General features: G+C 50.8%; 1 protein-coding gene and 1 long non-coding RNA gene across 3 annotated transcripts in view; one reads left to right on the top strand and one right to left on the bottom strand.

The window, feature by feature from the left end:
- LOC109318172 overlaps positions 1-15,667 on the top strand; it is a 22,538-nt gene extending 6,871 nt beyond the window's left edge. For both annotated transcript variants that reach the window (XR_002103200.1, XR_002103199.1), the window contains one exon: positions 15,403-15,667. This is a non-coding gene — a long non-coding RNA (uncharacterized LOC109318172). The remainder of the gene's footprint in view (positions 1-15,402) is intronic.
- The window catches only part of B4GALNT4 (beta-1,4-N-acetyl-galactosaminyltransferase 4), a 113,015-nt gene that overhangs the window by 76,307 nt on the left and 16,987 nt on the right, over positions 1-19,721 (bottom strand). The window lies entirely within an intron of this gene.

Genomic DNA, 19,721 nt, shown 5'->3' with positions numbered 1-19,721 from the left:
GTAATAAACTCCATTAACAATATAATTAGAGCAATAAAGTGGTGCAATCAAACAGCAAGCAACGGGCCGATGAAGGGCCATAAAATTAGACTCATTAGTAAGCAGTTCTGCTCAGGGCTTCTTTGCTAGAAGACACAGCAAGAATGACATGTACCTCTATGACAGGGGAATGGGGAATGTCCCTGCCAGAGTGGAGGCTCCCCCAAACCTTGCAGGGGCTTGACCCTGCACTAAAAAGCAGGACTGGCATCAGCCATCATGATGGCCCACGTGAAATGTGCCATGGCCCAGAGCCATTCTGCAATGGCAAGGAGCAGTTGCACTGACCTGGGTGAAAAAGGATGGGTGACAACCACTTGACTTATGCCAGGAGGCACTTCCAAGGAGTTGAACGTACTCACACCATCTCAGCCGAGACTAAAGTGTCTCAGGGATTTACATGAAAGCATTTTATCTTCCTTTCCTTGCCTCCTTTATTCCTCCCAAGTGCCCCGCCCTGCCCTCTGTGCTTGTACCCTCTCATTCTGATCATAACTCCAGCTTTGCATATCACCTGTGCATTTTACCCATGTCCTTATCAATTTTGATTTTGGGGGGCGGGGGGGTGTGATTTTTCATGTTCCAGGTCAAATTAGCCAGGTCAGATCCAAATCCTTTTGACTGAGCAAAACTCAGTCATTCAAACACTGTATGTGACACTGCAGCTGGCAACATTTACATTAATACAAACTGTATGCAACACACCTGTTAAGGAATTCCCCATCCTCATACCTATTGTAGCTCAATGCCATGGCTAAATTCTGCGGCACACCTGTTCATATCTAACGGCACACTTTAGTGCTGTGGCACACTGGTTGGAAAACACTGCTGTACCCCAGACTTTTCAGCCTGGGGCTTTAGGCACTTTCAGATCCATCAACAGGCATCCTAGGTGCAGGCCCAAGCCTGGAGGCTTGGGATTAGGATGCCCCCAGGCAACAGCCACAGGAGCAAGCTAGGGAGGACTCTGAGCCATCAGGGGCGGGGGGAGGGAATTGGGGCAACCGCCCCAGGCGAATTGTGGAGAACCCCTCCCCCCGCACTCTGGGGGGCCCTATGGACAGTGCCAGTACCCAGCCGACCACTGCTGCATGCAAGCCCACGGGTGTATCAGCCTAGCCCTCCATGGAAAGCCAAGAGTTGGGAAATGCAGCCCCAACTGCCCCCACCAAATATGGGGTGCTCAAGAAGGGGCACCGACTCTCGCTTGTCTGCACTAGGAAGGAACAGTCTGGCCACATGTTCCCCAAAACACCCTCTCTCAGCCTATCCTCCTTTTCCAGTCTCCCATATTGCCTCGCACAATTTACTTCAACAGCAGTCATTGCTCCAACCCTCTCTGAATGGGGACCTATTACCACCATCTCTCCCTGCTGTCCCCCTCTCCTTCCCCAGCAAAGGCCAAGGAGACACAACGTGTACTTATAGAGCAGCCTGTGGGGTTTGCCTGAGCTCCAAGGTGGTTAAAAGCTGAATCCATGTGAAGCAGGCCAGAGCCTGAACCAGGAGACAAAAGCAGCCTGTGGATGTATTGTTCAGGCCTGGGCCTGGGGCCCCAGCTCCACAATGGTGGAGGCTGCTGAAAGCCAGCGCCTGAAGGACTTCAAGCAAGAGAGGAAGACAAAGGCGATAATGCAGCATAAGGCAGACAGATAGGAAAAGGGGGGTGCTGAGAATCCCGTGAGGCCCGAGGGAGAGGCCAGATAAGGAGCAGGAGAAAATAAAAAGCTTATGCACGATTCTGTTTTATGAAAGGGATGGCTGATTAGCCCCCGGCCTCCTCCTACTGCTCTCCAGCGACTCTTCAGCATGGCTAAGTCTGAGTGCAAGGGGAGAGGGAAACAACAGGGGCAGGCGCACACCCCACCTGATGGATAACCACATTCCCAGGATGGGCGCCTCCCTTCACACTGGGTGGTGCAGAGGCAAGGAATGGCTCACCATCATCAGGCTGTCCGACCTCTTGCAGTGGCACTTGCCTGTCTCTAGTTCGCTCCAACATGTTACAGCCTCACTGAGCCTGCCCTGCCATTTCTTCTTATCCATGCCAGAAGTCACCAGAACCACCCACCTAGCCAAATGCTGCTCCCTGCCCCCCCGCAACACTTCAAGGAAGCCAGGAAGGGGCTACTGACTTTATGTATTAGCCAAACAGCTGAAGTTGAACGGCCGCCAAGGGGTTAAACAAGGACAGCACACTGAAGGTGCAGATGCCCACTCCAGTGAGAAACTCTGTGCAGGTTCAATCATCAAAAATCACGAGATGGGAAACTGCCCTGAGACAGAAACTGGAGCAGCCTGCAACGTCTATCCTGAGTGAAACAGAAGAGATTTGTACTGTCCCCTTGTTACCCAATTTCAGCACAAAGCTCAGCTCTTCCTGGAGAGGCTGATCTCTCTATCAAGGATGAGATACAAAGAGTGCTTTGAAACAGAACTGAGCCAGGCCATTCTCCAGCCCATTTAGAAGCCCATTCTTTAGCAAATGCAACAGCTTGGCTTCTTTGTTTGCTCAACGGGAAGAGATCCTTTTCCCCCACAGAAAAGGGGCTGTCCCTCATTCTGGAAGAGAGGGGACTCTGATATTCTGCCCTGAGGGCGGTGCTGGGACAGATTCTGAGGTGTAAATCTGTTTAGCTCCAAGGAAGCTGGTGCTGATTTACCCCAGCCAAGGATACTCACAGGATGATTGTAGACTAGGGTGGATTGGAAAGATGGCCTTATTTTTCAGCAGAAAATGTTAAGAGTTTTTTGGCTAAAAATCAACCCCCCAAAATCAAATTCTCATTGGAAAAAATGAAAGGAATGTCACTTGCAAAGTGCTGGTGGAGGGGGATCCTGGAAGTGGTCATTTGAGTGCTTCACACCTCCATTCTTCTCTCAGCTGCATTCCCTGGCTAGATCATATCGGTCACAATGCCCCATTGGTGAGTGCTGTAATGTATCATGACAGGAGTAGTCTGGCCAGGGAGCTGAGCCCACAGAAAATTATGGGAGTCCGAGATACCCCAAACCAGTGGTCCTCAACCTAATGGCTCCACAGGGTAGATGATCAGCACAGGGCTACTCTACAGGCCGGATCCTGTACATGGGGTGAGTCCACAGGCCAGCCGTTGCACGCGGGGTCTATCCACATGTCTGATCCAGTGCGGGAATGGTCCAAGGCTGGCCTGGCTGCAAGAGCCAGCCTGACATCACATGACCCAATCTCACGTGCCAGATCCAGCCACACACTGGCCTACCCCCAAGTGCCAGATCTGGCTGCATGCTGGCCCAACCCCATACATTGGATCTGGTCATAAAGCAACCCTGCATGCTGGTCCCACTATGTGCTGGTACAATCTAGCATACAGGGCCATGTCATATGGACTGTGGGGCTCCTCACTGGTTTGGAAACGTGGCAGCAGGGGAGTTGCAATTAACGCTACCACTGCCCCTTCACCAGCAAAATTTCTAGACCCATGAGAAGGTGACCCATGGGCCCAATGATTTGGCATCACAGGCTGGATCTGGCCTTGAGGCCAGAAGTTAAGCACCACTGCCCCAACCTTAAGCTCTCAAGAGGCACCACAGGAAGAAGAAAGATGGGGAGGAATTGGGAAAGGTATGGCTGGGAATGGCTGTCCTAGATCAGGGCAGCAGTACTTAGGGAGGCCTCATGTCCTTGCTCCTTTCAGGTTTTGTGTTCTGTGATAAGTAGAAGTCATTAGTTTCCAGGCCCTGTCAATCCAGCCCCTCTCTTCAGGGTTACTGTTAGATGATCCAGAGGCCCAGGTTGGTTGAGACACAACCTGGGAAAAAAACCAAACACTTTCCCCTCCTGTCAGCTGCTGCAGGGGTCTGATCCACGGATCTCTCTGCAGCCTAGCCCCCTGGGAGCCCAAAATACATTTTTGACAGACAGCAGATGGATTGGTGCCCCCAGGGAGTCCTGGATGAGGCATCTGCCTATTTACCATGTTTAGAGAGCAACTAAGTGGCATTTTCTCCTCTCTCCCGGGGGATGATTTAAAGTGGAGCCAGGGGAGGCTGGGCCCTTCCTGCTTAATACCTTGAAGCTTTAACACCAGCTTGATCCATGACCCCAAGTGCAGAAGGCAGAGCCCCACAAGAGCACTCACACTACACAGAGGCAGCCACACAGAGCAGCTCAGCATGGAAGTGACCCAGACTGAGAGCAAGACCAGAAACTTGAGTCCCCTGCTTCAGGGCAAGACAGCAAACCCATGCATAAGCCCCAGATCATGGCTGGGCTGCTGGAGAGCAGGACCAATGAGAGCAGGTCTCCACAAACATTTGGGTCTGGGCAGGTGGATGGGAGAGAAGCAAAGTTAATGCAACCTAAGAACAACACACAAGTGGCTCCTGTGCCCAGAAGTAATTAACAGCCGAGCTAATAAAGTAGCAGTGAGTGAGCATGGATAACAATTCTTTCCCTGGAGCAGCCCCACTGCACTGACGAGAGCTGGGGTCACCTACCAGCCAAACAAATCTCTCAAGGATGAGCCAATTCCTTCCCTGGCGAGGAGGTGGTGGGCAGGGATAGTACTCCTGCCATCTCGTACTCCTGCCATCTTGGGTGCTTCTGAGAAGGCGTCTTCTAGAGCGAGAGTGCCAGGCTGCTAGTTTACAGAAGACACTGTTAATTATGGAAACAGCAAGAGGCCTGAATGCATCGGCTGCAACTGATGGAAGCAGGGTCCCTATGTGGAGTAATGAGGCTGGTAGCTACTGACAGCCTACCACAGCTATGCCTGGCACAGTGGTAAATGGTTGCTTTGGTTCAGGCCTCTGCTAGAAAGACAGCTGGAGGACCAGGGGAATAACAACCCCAGCTAATACCATGGAGGACAAAAGGGGTTAGCCATTGCCGAGAGCCTGTGACTGCTCTGCTGTGATCCTGGTATCCTTTGGCAGGGGAGAAACTCAGCCTCTGGAACTATTAAAGAGCTGGGAGCAGGAAAATGCTCTGCATCTGATTTCCTTTCTGCCTGGGCAGGGAGCCAATCACCTCCAGGTGGGTGCAAATAGTCTTTGATGTGCTGGGGGGCGGGGAGAGCACAGACACAGGGAGGCTAATGTCCTTGGCAAACGCACTTGATCCCGTGCAGTGGGAGCAGGTTTGCTTAAGTATTTTCACAGCACTCCGCTGGGAGAGACCTGCAGTAGTAGTAGCTCTCCAGAGCTTTCAGCAAGATGTCTCAACCAGGTGGGGAGCTGGGAGGTGAAGAGACAGAAAAGAGGTGATATTTCAGGCCAAGTTTCCATATTTCTCTACTGTCAGGCTCCCAGACACTCTTGCTGAGACAGACAGATGAGGATAGGGCTTCTGAATATTCATGGGCTCCAGAAGCAAAGTGCTTCCCCACTGACTCAGCTGTGCACAGGACAGGGAGCACAGCCTCAATGCAGAGACGCCGCGATCATCCCCCACCCCAGGCAAGAGGATCGGCCCTTCACTGGGCAGGGCAGTCTGCTTGAATTTACCTGCATACACCTTTGGTTTGCTACCAGAGGCAAGGAGAGGGCAGAAAGGGTCAGACATCAGGAGCTGATCTTACAGCCGCAAATACCTAAACAGACAAGCTGCAACCAGAGTACTGCAAACAAGAAGGCTTCAGACAGATTTAGATGTATGCTCCTGACAAAGAATCACCCTGGGGGCTTAACCATCTGCTCTTCTCTAGTGCCTTCCAACTCCTACAGCAAAATCCCCACTGAACTGGAGGAGCCAAAGGAAACTAGTTATGCCTCAAGCTCAACCATTAATAGTCTGTCTACATCTCCCCAAACGTCAGAGGATTAGATTAAAACAGCCCAGCCATGCCATGACCAGGCCCTGTTATCACATGATGGACATGTGTAGCAGAACTGATCTTTGCAGCAGAGTTCATCCCTCTTAGAAGCTCATTTCAGGTGACCGCATGACCATTAACATAATCAGGGATAGGGAAAGGGTGCCCTGAATACATGCAGGGCACCTGCCTCCCAGAGAGAATTGGCTGCAGCTCGGAGAGGTGTCCTCATCTTGCAGGCCAAGGGCCTGAAGAGGCAATTTGATGGCCTGCACTGGGGAGCTGGGGGCTTGCTATGGCTTTTGCTGCTTGCAGAAAGCCAAGACTGTGCCTTGCCTTGATCCTTAGAGCACACGAGCCCACCATACGTTGTGACAGCAAAGAGACGTACAACCCGCACAGGCCATCAGGGCTGGGAAAGAGCTATGCTGCCCCAATTCAATTTGAGCACCATCAATTTAGCTCCCACCTTTGTCTTCCACCTGCCCTCACCACTGTAGCAGAACATCTGCCCTACAACCTGGCAGTCAGGGCTTGGGCTAGTACAGCAACCACCCCATTGCCAAAGCTGGATCAGCTAAACCCCCACATTGCACAAAGAACCACTCCCCCGTCTCTCCATCCCCAGCAGGATCCCTGCACTGACAGATGTTCTCCAAGCTCCAATTTGCCCGCAGTAAATCCCCTTGGTGAGTCCAACTCCAATGACCACCAGCTCTTTCCTTTCCTTCAGAGTCATGGTGACAAAGCGTGGGTCTGCCCCCCTCCAATCCAGGGAAGAGGTAGGGGACCTTGCAGCAGCTGTTTGCAAAGGGACTAGTAGTCAAGTCTTATGCTCTCAGTGAGTTCAGTGCCCACTCAGGGCCCCTGTCAGGCAGTCCTTGAGCTTCCTCTGCTCACATCTCTTCTGCCTCAGCTCTTGCCAGGGACTAGCACAGGGGCAGGCAATTATTTTGGGCAGAGGGCTGCTTACTGAGTTTTAGCAAGCCATTGAGGGTCACATGACAGGCAGGCCAAGGAAGATAAATATTTTTAAAAGTTTTTTAGGGGCCCTGGGGGCTGGATAGAATGGCCTGGTGGGCCGCATCTAGCCCCCAGGCTCCATTTTGCCCACCCCTGGACTAGCACCTCCCCACCCCCTCGTATTCTTGTCAGGCCCGTGCGCCTGCCTGCCACCTCCACTGCAAGGAGTACACTGGTCAGGAAGGCATCAGAAATCGTTGCTTTTCTTGGTCATTAAAGGAACGGCTGGTTTATTGCTTTTGTTCACTCAGTAATTCCTTCTTCTTCACTGCTGCCTGTCCAGACCTTGCATGAGAACAGGCAGAATAAAGCCAGGGCAGGAGATTGCTGGACAAACCCCTATGTCCAGGAAAACTGAGACTAGCACCCTCCTTAGATCTAAAGCCACAACAAGCCCCTCAGGCCTGTGTTCAAGCCCCATGCCTACTGGTTCCCAATCACTGGCTGGTGCCTATTTAATGTTTTGGTCCTGATCTTTCCAGCAAATACTGACTCCAGCTTTAGCTGAATTTCAATCTGTGAACTGCCACAGCAGAAGCCCCCTCTGTGACTATGCCTAGCACACAGACCAGGATACGGTGCAAGAGGGCAAGGGGAACAAGCATTCTCAGTCAAGGGGGCCTGGCCATGGAACAGGCCTCTTCTGGAAATGGGGCCAATTCAGAGCATGCCGTTTTTAGAAATCCTGTAAAGCTTCCCTCTTTGGAAAGATCCTTCCGCTATCTGAGTAAGGGTGAAGTTACTGGAAACAGCACATTTTGGGATACTGGAGGACTACAGATTGTTCATTTTATCTCTGTGGAGCAGACTGAAGTTACCCTAACACAAGCTAGGAAGCATGGTCCAGAGTTAACCCTTGCCTGAAGTGGCATAACTAAGGCTCGCCTGAAGTGGCTCAAGAGAGCACTTAGCATGAGTAAATGAGCTTTAATGTGCCAACTTTATGTTTTAAGTGCCTTTAGTATGGTCTGGCAGGGGAAATACCATGCCCAAGGTAATGCAATTAAAATCGCACTATGTAGTAGAGGGTGCACCCTTGTCTGTATGCAGACAGGACTCCCAATGAGAGCCTCCTAGTTAGCTTTCCACTGGCCAGCTTCCAGTGGGAGGATCTCAGCTACACGCTGACTGTCCTCCTTCTGCAGCCGTACAGATGAGGGCAAGCAAAACTCAGGGGCATCTGAATCCCAAGCCTCTGGGCTTGGGCCTGCACGTAGGATGCCTGCCAAAAGATTTGGAAGTACCTGAAGCCCCAGGCCTGTCTTATAGTGATAAAAAAAAAAAATACCTATTTGAAATCTCCAGGCTTATCTTGTGAATCAGGTTTGCTGTGGTGCTCTGGTTGAGAGTTGCTGCCCTAAGGCCACTGGTGCTCAGTCAATTTATACTAGAGAATCTTTCCTCTGCTTGTGTGCTACATCACATGAAGAGTTCAGCAGGCCTGCACACTTGTTTGTGCTTAATACAGTAGCTCTGTATTTCCTTCACATCAAGTGCCACGTTCCATGGACTAATTCGCTCTGTTGCGCACCATCGCACAACAGAGCATTAATACAGCCAGGGAAAGAGAGAAGCAGGGGAAACCCTTAAGCATGCAGTCCTGACACACCTTGGATGTCACCGAAAGACACCTCATAACAAAAAAACTGCCAATAACCACTACCTTCTTGATCCAATGTAAAAGCTAAACCAGCCTGCCCTGAAAGCCCTCCTTCAGGCAGTGCAAAGGGATTGGCTAACAGAAACAGTAATCCAATGCCCAAGAAACACATCTTCAAGTTGAGCTGCAAGTGCCTTCTAATCAAAACATCAGTCAGACTGAGCTAACGTATCCATCCTTACCTCTCCACTGTCAGCCTGAACATGTGTACATATGGTATTTTAATTAAGGCAGCATGAAGACTCCAGGCAGAATTAATAACAACCCCAGCTGTAATTGAATGGAAGTTCTTTAGGGCTTGGACTTGCTTTTGTTCTGCTTTTATATAGCACCTGGCCCAATGAAGCCCTGGTCTACAGTCGGGGTGCTGAAGAGCTACTGCAATATAAATAACAATACCCCTTTAGCTATGCAGAGATGGTCCAAAACTTGGTGCCTCCTCACTCTAATGCTTGCTGAAGATTTCATTTTTGTTTTCCTGAGTATTACAGAAAAAAACAGCATGGAAGTCACTGTGAACTCTATACTACGTACAGAAGTGCCCCATGGAAATAACTTTTCCCCCAGCCCTCACCAGAGTTTATGAAAATTCTTGCATTACTATGAAGTTATATGTATTACGTTTATGCGTCATGTGCGTGCATGCCTGCATATGCATGCGTCTCTGACGGGCTATTGGGGATTTCCTGCATTGAGAATCAACACAGTCCCATACACTTTTGTCTGCATCCCCGACTGGCTTACAATGAATGACTAAGTCAATCATCAACAGTCAAAACTACTTTAGTGTTAATTTCTTTGAAGACTACCTCCTACCTGGGGGAATCAGATGTCTGATGGACCAGAAACGGGAAAGGGAGGTTCTCACTTCAGATCTCAAGTGGGTTAAAATGAAACCAAGAGCTTGAGAAAGGTTAGGAGCTCCAGTCCTGAGGCTGAGAGGATCAAAAGGAGGGAGGGCTGGCTAGAGAAAAACTGCCTTCACTCCCAGACTGGTTAGCTAGACAAACCTCTGGGCAAGACAGGAAGAATAAATGCCTCTTGCTCTTTTCCCCATTTCTTACATTCATTTGGAAAAATGCATACTTTGTTTTGAAGATGCTGTATTAAGTAACTCCATTTATCCACTGGTCAAAGCTCTCCAAGAGAAATCAATAGCAAGGGATGAAGACTTGATGGCTAGACCTGGTGGGATTCCACAATTAGGAGAGAGAGTGCTGCTACCTGGGGACCCAACCGAATGAGGGGTGAGTGATATTGAATGAATTGCTGGTGCAGGCCTTGGAGAGGTGGCAGTAGATGAGGCAAAGGCACTGCTCACCCTGTACCAACTGGTGGAAAAATCCAGTGCTGGCAGGTTCTGCAGCTGTCTCCTTGAGGTTGCACATAGGGAGCAGACTGGTTGCTGCTCCTTGCTGGGGAGAACTGTACAGTCCCACTGGTCCATGGTTCTGGTCCAGACCTAAAATCTGCAATTCCCCCAACAAACTTTAATCTTAGCTTCCATAAGCAGCAGGCTCTTCCAGGTGCTCAGGGGAGGGCATGAGCACTACAGCAAGAATCTGCAGTGGCCCTCCAATACTGGTCCTACCTGAATGCGCTCTCTCTCTCTCTCAAAAGCTCCAGAATCCCCCCCAAAAAAACAAAAGTGGAGCTGGAGTGGAGTATTCACTGGTTCACCCTTCCTGGCCAAGGAAATGCAACAAGAACTTGAGGATGAATAGGAACTTTTCCCATAGGAAATTAGGGGAATGGATCTCTCCTTCCACAGTTCCCTGGAGATCTCCTCTGGCCTTTCAAAATCTCCCAGAACCCTTTACTTCATGGAGCTGCATTAGGCACCGTGGAATAGGCACCTCCAGGACGGCGAGCATGACTGCAGCAGGGTAGTGCAGCTCAAGTGTGACGCGAGGTGACATTTAAGCCCAGACAGGCTAGTGAAGGTGGATGCTGGTTGGTATTTACATCAGTGCTATCCCACTGGTTTAATTACCAACAGCTTGGTTCCCTAGAGCAGAGACAGCTTTTGAGTCAGCAGCCAGACAAGACTGAGACAACAGCACCGAAAAAAAATAAGCGTGAACTTCCCCCCATTCATTTTAATGGGCTGTTAAGCAATTATAATTAGGCATTAAGTGTCAATATTATAAACCTTTTCACTGCTGATCAGCTGCACTGGAAACATCCAAGTCAGTGAGTGCAGCTGGGAAATCTGTTGTGTCTCTGCACTCTGCAGGAGTAAACATCATTACCAAAGCACTTGGAGGCTCCAACTGAGTTTGGGGCCCCACTGTGCCAGGTGCTGTACACACAGAGATGGTGCCAGCCCCCCAGAGCTTGTGATGGATCAGACTGCACGAAGCAAGGGAGTGAAAGGAGAGGCACAGGGAAGGAGAACGACACTGCCCAAGGTCCCACAGCAGGTCACCGAGAGGCATGAACAGAATCCCAGCATCCCGAGTCCTCCACCCCTAGAAACTGGCACTGCTGCATGCATCAAAGTGAGTATGGCAGAGCCAGGCGAACCCCTCAGCCCCTGAGGATTCCCATCATGCCTGCGGCTGGTGAGAGAAGGATCAGGAGTCTCTCACAAAGCTGCAGGTCAGGAGCAGTCTGGGGCAGTTGGAAGATGTCAGGACATCAAGCACGCGCCAATGCTTGCCAAGCCTCGCAGTCTGTAAGGGACGCGGTCGTGTCTGGGAATCAGTCAGAGACCGTTTCTGAAGTAGCTCCCTCCAAGACTTCTTGGTGCTTGTCAGGGAAATGCTCGTCAGGGAGCCTACCTTGACCAACCCTCTCGGCCTGACAACCGAGCATGACAGAGCTGGCCTACAGGGGCCATATTAATGTGTCTAATAAATAAGCAAGCAGGCCATGCTGCTGAAAGTAACAGAGGAGAGCAGAGATGGGACTGATGGATATGGAGCCTGTCACACATGGGGCTGTGATGTGGCAAGAAGAGAAGGGACACAGCATAGTTTTCTTGGGCTGCACACAGTCCCATACCCACATAGACCCTGCCAGAGCAGAGTGGTGTCTCCAGCAGATCCAAAGGATACCAGGGCTTTTGTTTCTCCCACCTCTCCTGACAGGGTGGAAGGAGCTTGACCCCCTACCAGTGCCCCAGCCCTGAGCAAGGGGATAAGCCTCTCTAGCTGGAAAACAAGGTCCTGCCCTTCAAATCTGGGCCTGCCCAGAAGAGAGAAGGAATGCAGTCAGTTCAGAGCCTTTCCATGGGCACAGTGGAGTCTGTAGGGTGCTAGTGGCACATTGCCTCCAAGTCACCACATAGGACACAGCCTGGGAGAGCATCCTTTGCTAGGTGGGCAGAGAGAAAGTCACCAGCCACTGCTAGCAGCCTGGAGCGGGCACACATCCCAGGTGCCACAAGAGACCTACCCACCAGTCATACAAATTTCTTGCTTTTGCACCCCATGGAGATGGGGGTACTGAGCACTGGTGAGCTGGTGGGGGACAAGAGGTATGGGGCTGTTTCTGCCACAGCAGAGTACGGGGGTGGCACCCAGGGGTGATGTCCTACTCACCCTCGCTAGTTAAGCTACTACTTACACATCCCCCTGGGGGACATGCAGTCAGACTGCCAATGTGGCAGAGGCAGGCAGATGGGCCTCATCAGGGAGAATATGCACATTGCAGAGTGCCAAGCAGCCCAAGGGGGGAGACCAGTAAGCACAGAACCTGCTCCCATTGCCAGGGCTGGCCCGGGCTCCTCGCCTTTCTGGAGGGAGCAGTGCCTGCCTGTGCTTACACCTTGGCAGCCAAAGCAGCATCATTACCCCTGTGTATGATACTTAATACACTCCCTTGAGGGAGACGCAACTTTGCCACTAACAGCCAACAAGCTCCAAGTAATCAAGGCAAGGATATAACCTCAGTTTATTTTAGCAGGCAGAAAGCCATCATCCAGTCTCCTGTGATGAAGAAAGTCAGGAACCAGGAACTCCCGGATTTTCAGTAGCTCTGAACAGTCAGTGGCACCAGCCTCTCTAAAAACCCCACTCTAAGCCTTTTTATTTTGCTTTTCTAGTATCAGAATAACTTCACTTATATTAGCAGTGGGGCAGACCCTAGTGTAGATGGGGTCCACATATCTTCATTCTGCAAAAGCTGCCAAGGGAAAGTTTTTTGACCCAGGAGTCAACAACCTTTTCTAATGGCGTGTTGGCACCTGCAACCCAGTCATTGCTGCAGGCCACCAATCCCCTAGTGTTGCTTCTGCCATCTCTGCTTTGTGTGGAAGGCTATCCTCTCATGCCTCCCTTCCTTCCCCCCTTTTTCCCCCTCATGCATCCCTCTTGGTAAAAATTGCCACTCAGGCATAGAACCATAAAGAAGTAGGGCTGGAAGGGACCTGCAGAGGTCATCTAGTCCAACCTCCTGCCCAAGACAGGATCATCCTTATCCAAATCATCCTCTACAAATCAATTGTCTCATCTCTTAACAAAAGTACACAGACAACCCTGATATAACATCCTAACCGACCACAGATAAAGCAGGGGAACCACGGCAGCCAGCATCCTGCTAGTGTAAAAGCTTGTTAATATACCACTCAAGAGGTACCAGAAAGAGAGGGCCATGCTCACTGCTACAAAAACAGGCAAACCCCCCCAGAGTCTGTACCAATCTGCCCATAGGTTAAAATTCCTTCGTCACCCCAAATCTGGTGATCAGTTTGACCTTGAAGACAGGGGCAAGACCTTCTAGCTAGGAACCTCCAGCTTTGGTCCCAGTAGGAACACTGGTAAACCCCAGTCACAATCCCTGGCCTGGGCTGCAGCCAACACTCAAGGGCTCTAAGGAAGGGGTTTTTTGGGGGGGGAAAGAGACCCAAACCCCTTGATATAGAGCCGGTGAGCAACAATTTGAACAAATTTATTTGGCAAGACAGCAGCCCTTCAGGCAGAGTAGGGATGGCAGGAACGGCAACAGGATCAGCATGACAAAATGTGAAATGGATCGGACCGTAGCAAGCTGAAACCAATCTGTTTAAGGGCCAGATCCAGATCATGGGCCATAGATCATCCATTCCTGCTCCGACCCACCAAAGCAGGGTCAGGCACCCTGTGGGTGACACTGCTGAAGTCCTGCCTAAACTACTGCGTCTAGCATATTTTTCCATGAGCAGTGCAGCCTGAGCATAGGTGCACCCTCAGTGACTTTGGAGCTATTTTCAGAGGTGTTGAGCCCTACCCCCAGCTCCTAGTGGGACCAGTGGGAATGCAGAATGCTCTGCACCTTTGAAAACCAGGCCCCTCTTATCTATTGGTTATCACCACTCAGTGTAATAGTGTCTCCATGCCACTGTTGCAGTGCTACCACAGTGCATCACCAATGCAAGAGCTGACACCAAGACAAGCAAACATTTGGAAAAATCCAACTTACTTTCCACTTTTCCTGCTGTTTATTTACGCCTTCCATTTTATTCAGCTGGAACAATGAAGGTCAATGAAGCCACTGGTTATGAAGCCTCTACCTGAGAACATTAGGTGTTTAAAAACCAAAACATGTGCCTCTTAGACAATTAGGGCCAAGTTGGAACTTCTCAGGCTATGCACCCCAACCACGTTAATTCTGCCTGATGGAGACGCTGGCTCCCATTCTCCCTTCTGCACTACCAAGAGTATATTATACATATCTTAGTTTAACATATTTATAGCTTATTAACATTTTAACACACATCACAACTCCCAGTTCAATAGCTCATCCCATAAACTGTACATCTATCCATCACCTCACTAGCCTTTTCTTTGGTCATATCCATGTTCTATTTTCATGACCAGGGCATCTGGGGAGACCATGCTGACAGGGGGGAGGTTGATTTGAATGGAGCTATGCTGATTTATGCCATCTGAAGAACTGGCCCTTTGCCCCTGGGATTCCAGATGTAGCTCCAGGTCCTACGATTTTGCGTGGTAGCTCAGGAAGGTCTGTCCACCCCCTGCATTGCCTGCCATGTGCATGATGAATTGGTCTGGTAATGAAATGGGGCACAGTCAAACCAGAGATCTGCCAGATTACTTTCTGCATGTAAAGCAGATTATGGACTAGATTCAAAACTCTGAAGTTAACTGGCAGCTTTCTAGGGATGTTAGTGGGTTTTGGGTCATGTCTTATTTGTTTAAGGTTTGGTGTTTTGTGTGGGTGGGTGAGTATGTGTGTGAATGAGAGGGAGGGAGACCGGTTATCTGAATGGATAAAGCCCTGAGTTTCCATTTTCCTCCAGGCATAGCATTGGGACAGAGTTAGGGTGGTTTAAATCCCTTGTTTGAGACATGAGTCTTTAGCTTTTCCCCATCCTGGGCACTGAACATTGAGGAGTTTATTTTTAATCTCTATGCTTCTAGAAAGAAAATACATGTCCAGGCACCCACCGCCTCTACTGCTCCTTCCAGCTTCTGCTATTGGAGTTTACAATTTTACTTTCTCATGTGATAATAGCTGGGTTTCCCTGCAGGGAACTGTTAAAAACAGCAACAACAAACCCCCCTGTTTTAATGGGGTTGACCTACTTCAAGTTCACAGCACAACTTCCATTAGTCTGGGGGTTTGTAAAGGTTTATTAATTTTAAATCTAAATTGTGGAGTTCAGGCTGATGCTGTCCTTTAAAAAAGCAATATCAAAGGCCTAAGACATCTATCTCTATTCGCATCACAAGCAATAACAAAAAGCTCTTGATATTCCCTAGCAGCGACTTGTCTTGTGCACCATGAAGGCACACACATCCATCGGTCAAACCTGGCTCACATCGCTGTCAGTCTCATCACGGCGCCGGTCTGTGCTGCTGTTGTCAAGGTAACGAGCACATAAACAGGGACGGTGCCCAGGAGAGCGAAGCCTGCTGAAATCTCACCACCTTTCCATAGAGCGGATGTGGAGAGACCCTGCTCTGGGCTGACAAGTAGGAAAGGAGCGGCTGGTGGGTGTTTAGCACAAAATCTGTGCAGGGCAAGCTGGAAGGCAGGCGGAGACCACAGAAGACGGAGACAATGCAACTTCAGGGCTCTTGCCATGCTGGAATGTGCCGCGCTGTAGGAACTGGAAGATGTTTCCCCCTTCCCAAGCATTTCCAGATGTATACAGTTCAGGCCTTAGAGGTCTATATTTGCTAATGAAAACCAGTATTCCTTCTCCTGCCTGTCCTCTCCTTCCTTACATTTTCTAGCATGCCACAGCCCAGCAGGGGCTGCTTGCAAAGCTCACACCCCCACCACAGTGTGGCTGAAGCCTGTACAGTGCTCTGCAGGCGATATAACTAATATAACTGCATTGGACAAACATGCCCTCAAACATCACATCTGATGTGGGCCCCAGAGCTGCTCTCCCCTAGGAAGCCACAGGAGTTGAGCTGCGCTTCTTACTTCCTGAAGCACCTGCCCCAAACTCTTCTTCCCTTGTGGAAGGACAGCAGTTGGCACAATACCCTCCTTGGTACTTCAGAGTCCACCTGCTCCTGCTGCTGGGTTCCCTCCTGCTATCTGAATTGGCCCTTTGTGCCCACAAAGCGAGCTGCTGTGGGAGCCAGTGGGATGACACAGAGAGGACGGTGACTGGAGGCCTGCAGCTGGTGCCCTCGGCAAGGGAAACTCGGCTTCTCTCCTTGTGTCTGTAATATGGGGAGCCCACATGCATGTGTGTGGGGGAAGTATACATGTAGATCTGTGCGCATGCATGCATTTTTAATACATGGAACATGGGCATATGGCCTGTGGGGCCATTTCATCCAACCTAAAGGACTGCCAGAGGGGCCAGCAGTTTGGGGGCAGTATGAGCAAAGAAGGGATCCACTGCTGAATTTGCAACCACAGAGGCCAGCTGGAGATGTGTGTCAGTGGTGGAGGGCAAGTGACAGCTGCATTAACATCCACACCACTGCCACTAGCTCTGCCCCCACCACTGCTGCTACCAGGTCTAGATCCAGCTCAGGGTGATGATCAAGTCTGACACCTCTGATCTACATGAATGCATGTGTGGAAAGGGGCAGGGGCACATGCACAAGAGGCAGGGAGCAGACACACTAAAGGAAGTCACGAACAGTACATGAGATTTGCCAATGAGCAGCTGCTCTTTTTCCCCCTGTGAGGGTTACAAAGAGCCAACCAGCCTCCAGGACATGCTGTTCTGTGTACCAAGAGCATGGCCTTGCAGTGGGGTTTTTTATCTTTTCCGCCTCACTTTTGGGAGTAGAAGTCCATGCTCACTCATACCAAGCTCTCTCGTCTCCACCTGACCCATTCCAAAGATCCCCCCTGCCCCATCCGCAGCAAGGCTGCCCAGGTGGCAGCAATGGCACAACAAGCAAGTGAGGTGGGTAGGGGAGATGGGAGGCTGACAAGAGGCTCACTTCATCTACTGCCTTGTCTAAATTAGCCAGTGCCACTCCCCATGCCCATGCTGCCCAGCACAGCTGCGACTGGCAGTTACACAGGCTGTCCCTGACTGAACCAATGCCACCTTCCCTCTGTTATTTTCTACTGAGATATTTCGTGGCTTGTCTTCACTGTTAATTGTATAATCAATACAAACATGGTTTCAGGAAGCTTGCATTTCTAAATGCGGCTCCAGTTCACTGGGTGGCTGCTTGTTTTCCTGTTTTCAGCTGTTCCACTGTTTACCCTCATGCGGCTCAGACTGATTCTCCACCAGCTCGGGGAAACCACTGATTTAAGAAGTTAGCTGAAAACACGCTGGCTGCTCAGAGTGACAAGCTGGGAGTAGCTGCCTTTGTCATGGACAAGGCCAAAAGAAAAGGCTCTGGGCTCGATGCAGAGCTCAGGTGGAGCCACGTAAGCCTGGGGCAGCTCTACGCACCTCATGGGAATTATCCCCCATTTACATCAGTGGAACTGAGAGTAAAGCCAGGGATCGTGTGACCACCTCCCAGCAGGCTCTTGGGAGGAGTCCTCCTGGGATCTGATAAGAGAGACAAATGCAAGAAGCCTGGGACTACTCCTGTGCTAGTATCTCACAACCCAGCTCCAGGCTCTGGCAGTCCTAGGCTCTGTGCAGGGCACACAGTGAGGCAGAGGTGGCCTCACACCACTTCCTACCTCCCCAGATTTCATGCCAGTTTAAGAAACATAATGAACTCGGGGGTTCTCCACAGCAGGGAGCAGGCAAAGCCAAGACTCAAACTATACCTCGTTTCCCCAGCCGACATGCCTAAACCACGGAGAAACAAAGGGGGACTTCCAGCTGCTATTTCAGTTCATGTTGTACAGGGATCCCCTGTAGAAGAACTACCTGCTGGGGACAGCTTGAAACATCCAGTTTACACTATGCAAGGTTGCTGGCTGGTGGGCCTTGTCCAGGGTCAAACCCATTCCCAGATTTGGGGTGAGGAGATGGTTTTTTTCTACCAGGTCAGGCTGGCAGGGCCTCTATTCCTCTCCATATATGCAGAAAGAAAGCACAACTTCACCCTGGTCAAGTCATCCACTGCTACCAGCCTGCCCCATGCCCTAGCCTCATCTCAGGGCTCTGCTGATCTAGCCATGTCTGCAACCCCAGAGCTCACACAGGAGACACCTTGCTCAAGCTAACAGCTCTGCCTGGCTGACTGCGAGCAGGTCTGGGAACCTCCAGGCAACAAATGAGGGCCATTTCAGCTCCCTGCTGTTGCAAATCTAAGAGCAAGCGAAAACAAATAAACCATAAAAGAGAAAGCAAGTTAGAGACACTGACAAGGGTCATAAATTACAGCAGCTGAAGAACCACAAACCCAGCACTGCCAAAGCCTTTCAGATTGCAGAAGAGTGCTCGACTGACCCACACCAAGTGCTAATTCACCAGCAGACACCGGGCCATGGTGTCACATGCAGCAGATGAGCCAAGACCAGGGATAGGAGGTAGTGAGGCTGCGATGGGGAGTGGGTGGGTGTGAAGAGGAGACTAGAAGGCTTTCCTTTTCCTTCTTCTCATTGTTAGATTGCCCATCAAAGTTGCAAGAATGGAGGAGGGGGTACCAAGATCCATGGCCCACCAGTATTCAGATCACTAATACTGTGGGAACACATCCTGGCCTCAACCATGATTAGGATCCCAGCTGCCATGTAAACGTGAATGACTGGTGCCTCCTAAGACTGTGGGGGGCACATTTGTAGGCAGCAGTGTCGGCAGTGAACGGGGACTACCCGCAGATGCCAACGGCGGTGTTGGCAGCACGGATGGGGCAAGGAGAGTGGGGGGTGGTGACTGCCCGCGCAAGCCAGCAGCAGCTTATCTCAGGGGGGGATGTGTGACCCCCATGACCCTCCCTAAGTGTTGCCTATCCATATGAATGCTCAGGGAGAGCACCCCCATGAAAGCAGCTCCCAGTGCAACTCAACAGGGCAGGCAGCACGCAGGGGACACAGAGTGGAAGGGACTTGCCCAAGGCCAGCAGTAGAGATGGGATGATGTCTCCAGGCTCCCAACTAGCCCAAACTTCCCCAACCCAGAAGCCTCAGACATGGTGGCTGGGAAGGTAGGGGTTGCTGACTGGCTACCTAAAACATGCGCTACTCGAAGAGTAATTGTTGAGAGCCTTGGCCAGGATCAGGGCCCTATTGGAGCAAGGGCAGCAGAAACACTGCCCTGAAAAGCTTTCAGTCTAAGTAGACAAAGAGAGGGAAATACAGCCCACAAGCAGAGCAGTCAGGGTGTCTTAAGGCAAGCAACGCACTGCTGCTCCTCCTGGCAGTAGTCTCATGATGGCACCCTCCAGTGGTGTTGCTGGCACTCCTGCAACACTGAGATGAGGTGAAACATTTATGAAGTTGTCAGAGGGGCCAGCCAGCCTGCCTCACCACCATCTTCCTCCTATCCCAGCACAGGCTCTCAGCCCAACAGGCTTCCCACCTGCTGCTGACTCCACCTGAGCTGCAGGGTGAGGCCCCTTCACCCGTTCCTCCCCCCCACCTCTCCGAGACAGGGGGGGACATAGCAGGGAGCAGCAGATAACTGACAGCCTTCCAGCAAAGACTGATTTCAAATGAGACCCAACAAAAAGGGAAGCCCGGCAGGAAATTAATTTGCAACAAAAACCTACATTAAAGGGCTGAAGTCAAAGAAGCACTTAAGCTGCCAGGACTCTGAGGAGCTTATAGCCCCATGGAGCGATAAGCTACTACCCCAGCCCCCTCCCTAGCACATGCACACACTGGGCCTGGCAGACTGGAGTGCGGGGGGGGGCGGGGGAAAGAGG

The sequence above is a fragment of the Crocodylus porosus genome, unplaced genomic scaffold (assembly GCF_001723895.1).
Source record: "Crocodylus porosus isolate Cpor-Errol unplaced genomic scaffold, CroPor_comp1, whole genome shotgun sequence".
Lineage (NCBI taxonomy): Eukaryota > Metazoa > Chordata > Crocodylia > Crocodylidae > Crocodylus > Crocodylus porosus.
The sequence above is the reverse complement of the archived record's forward strand: the minus strand, read 5'-3'. Positions and strand labels throughout refer to the sequence as shown.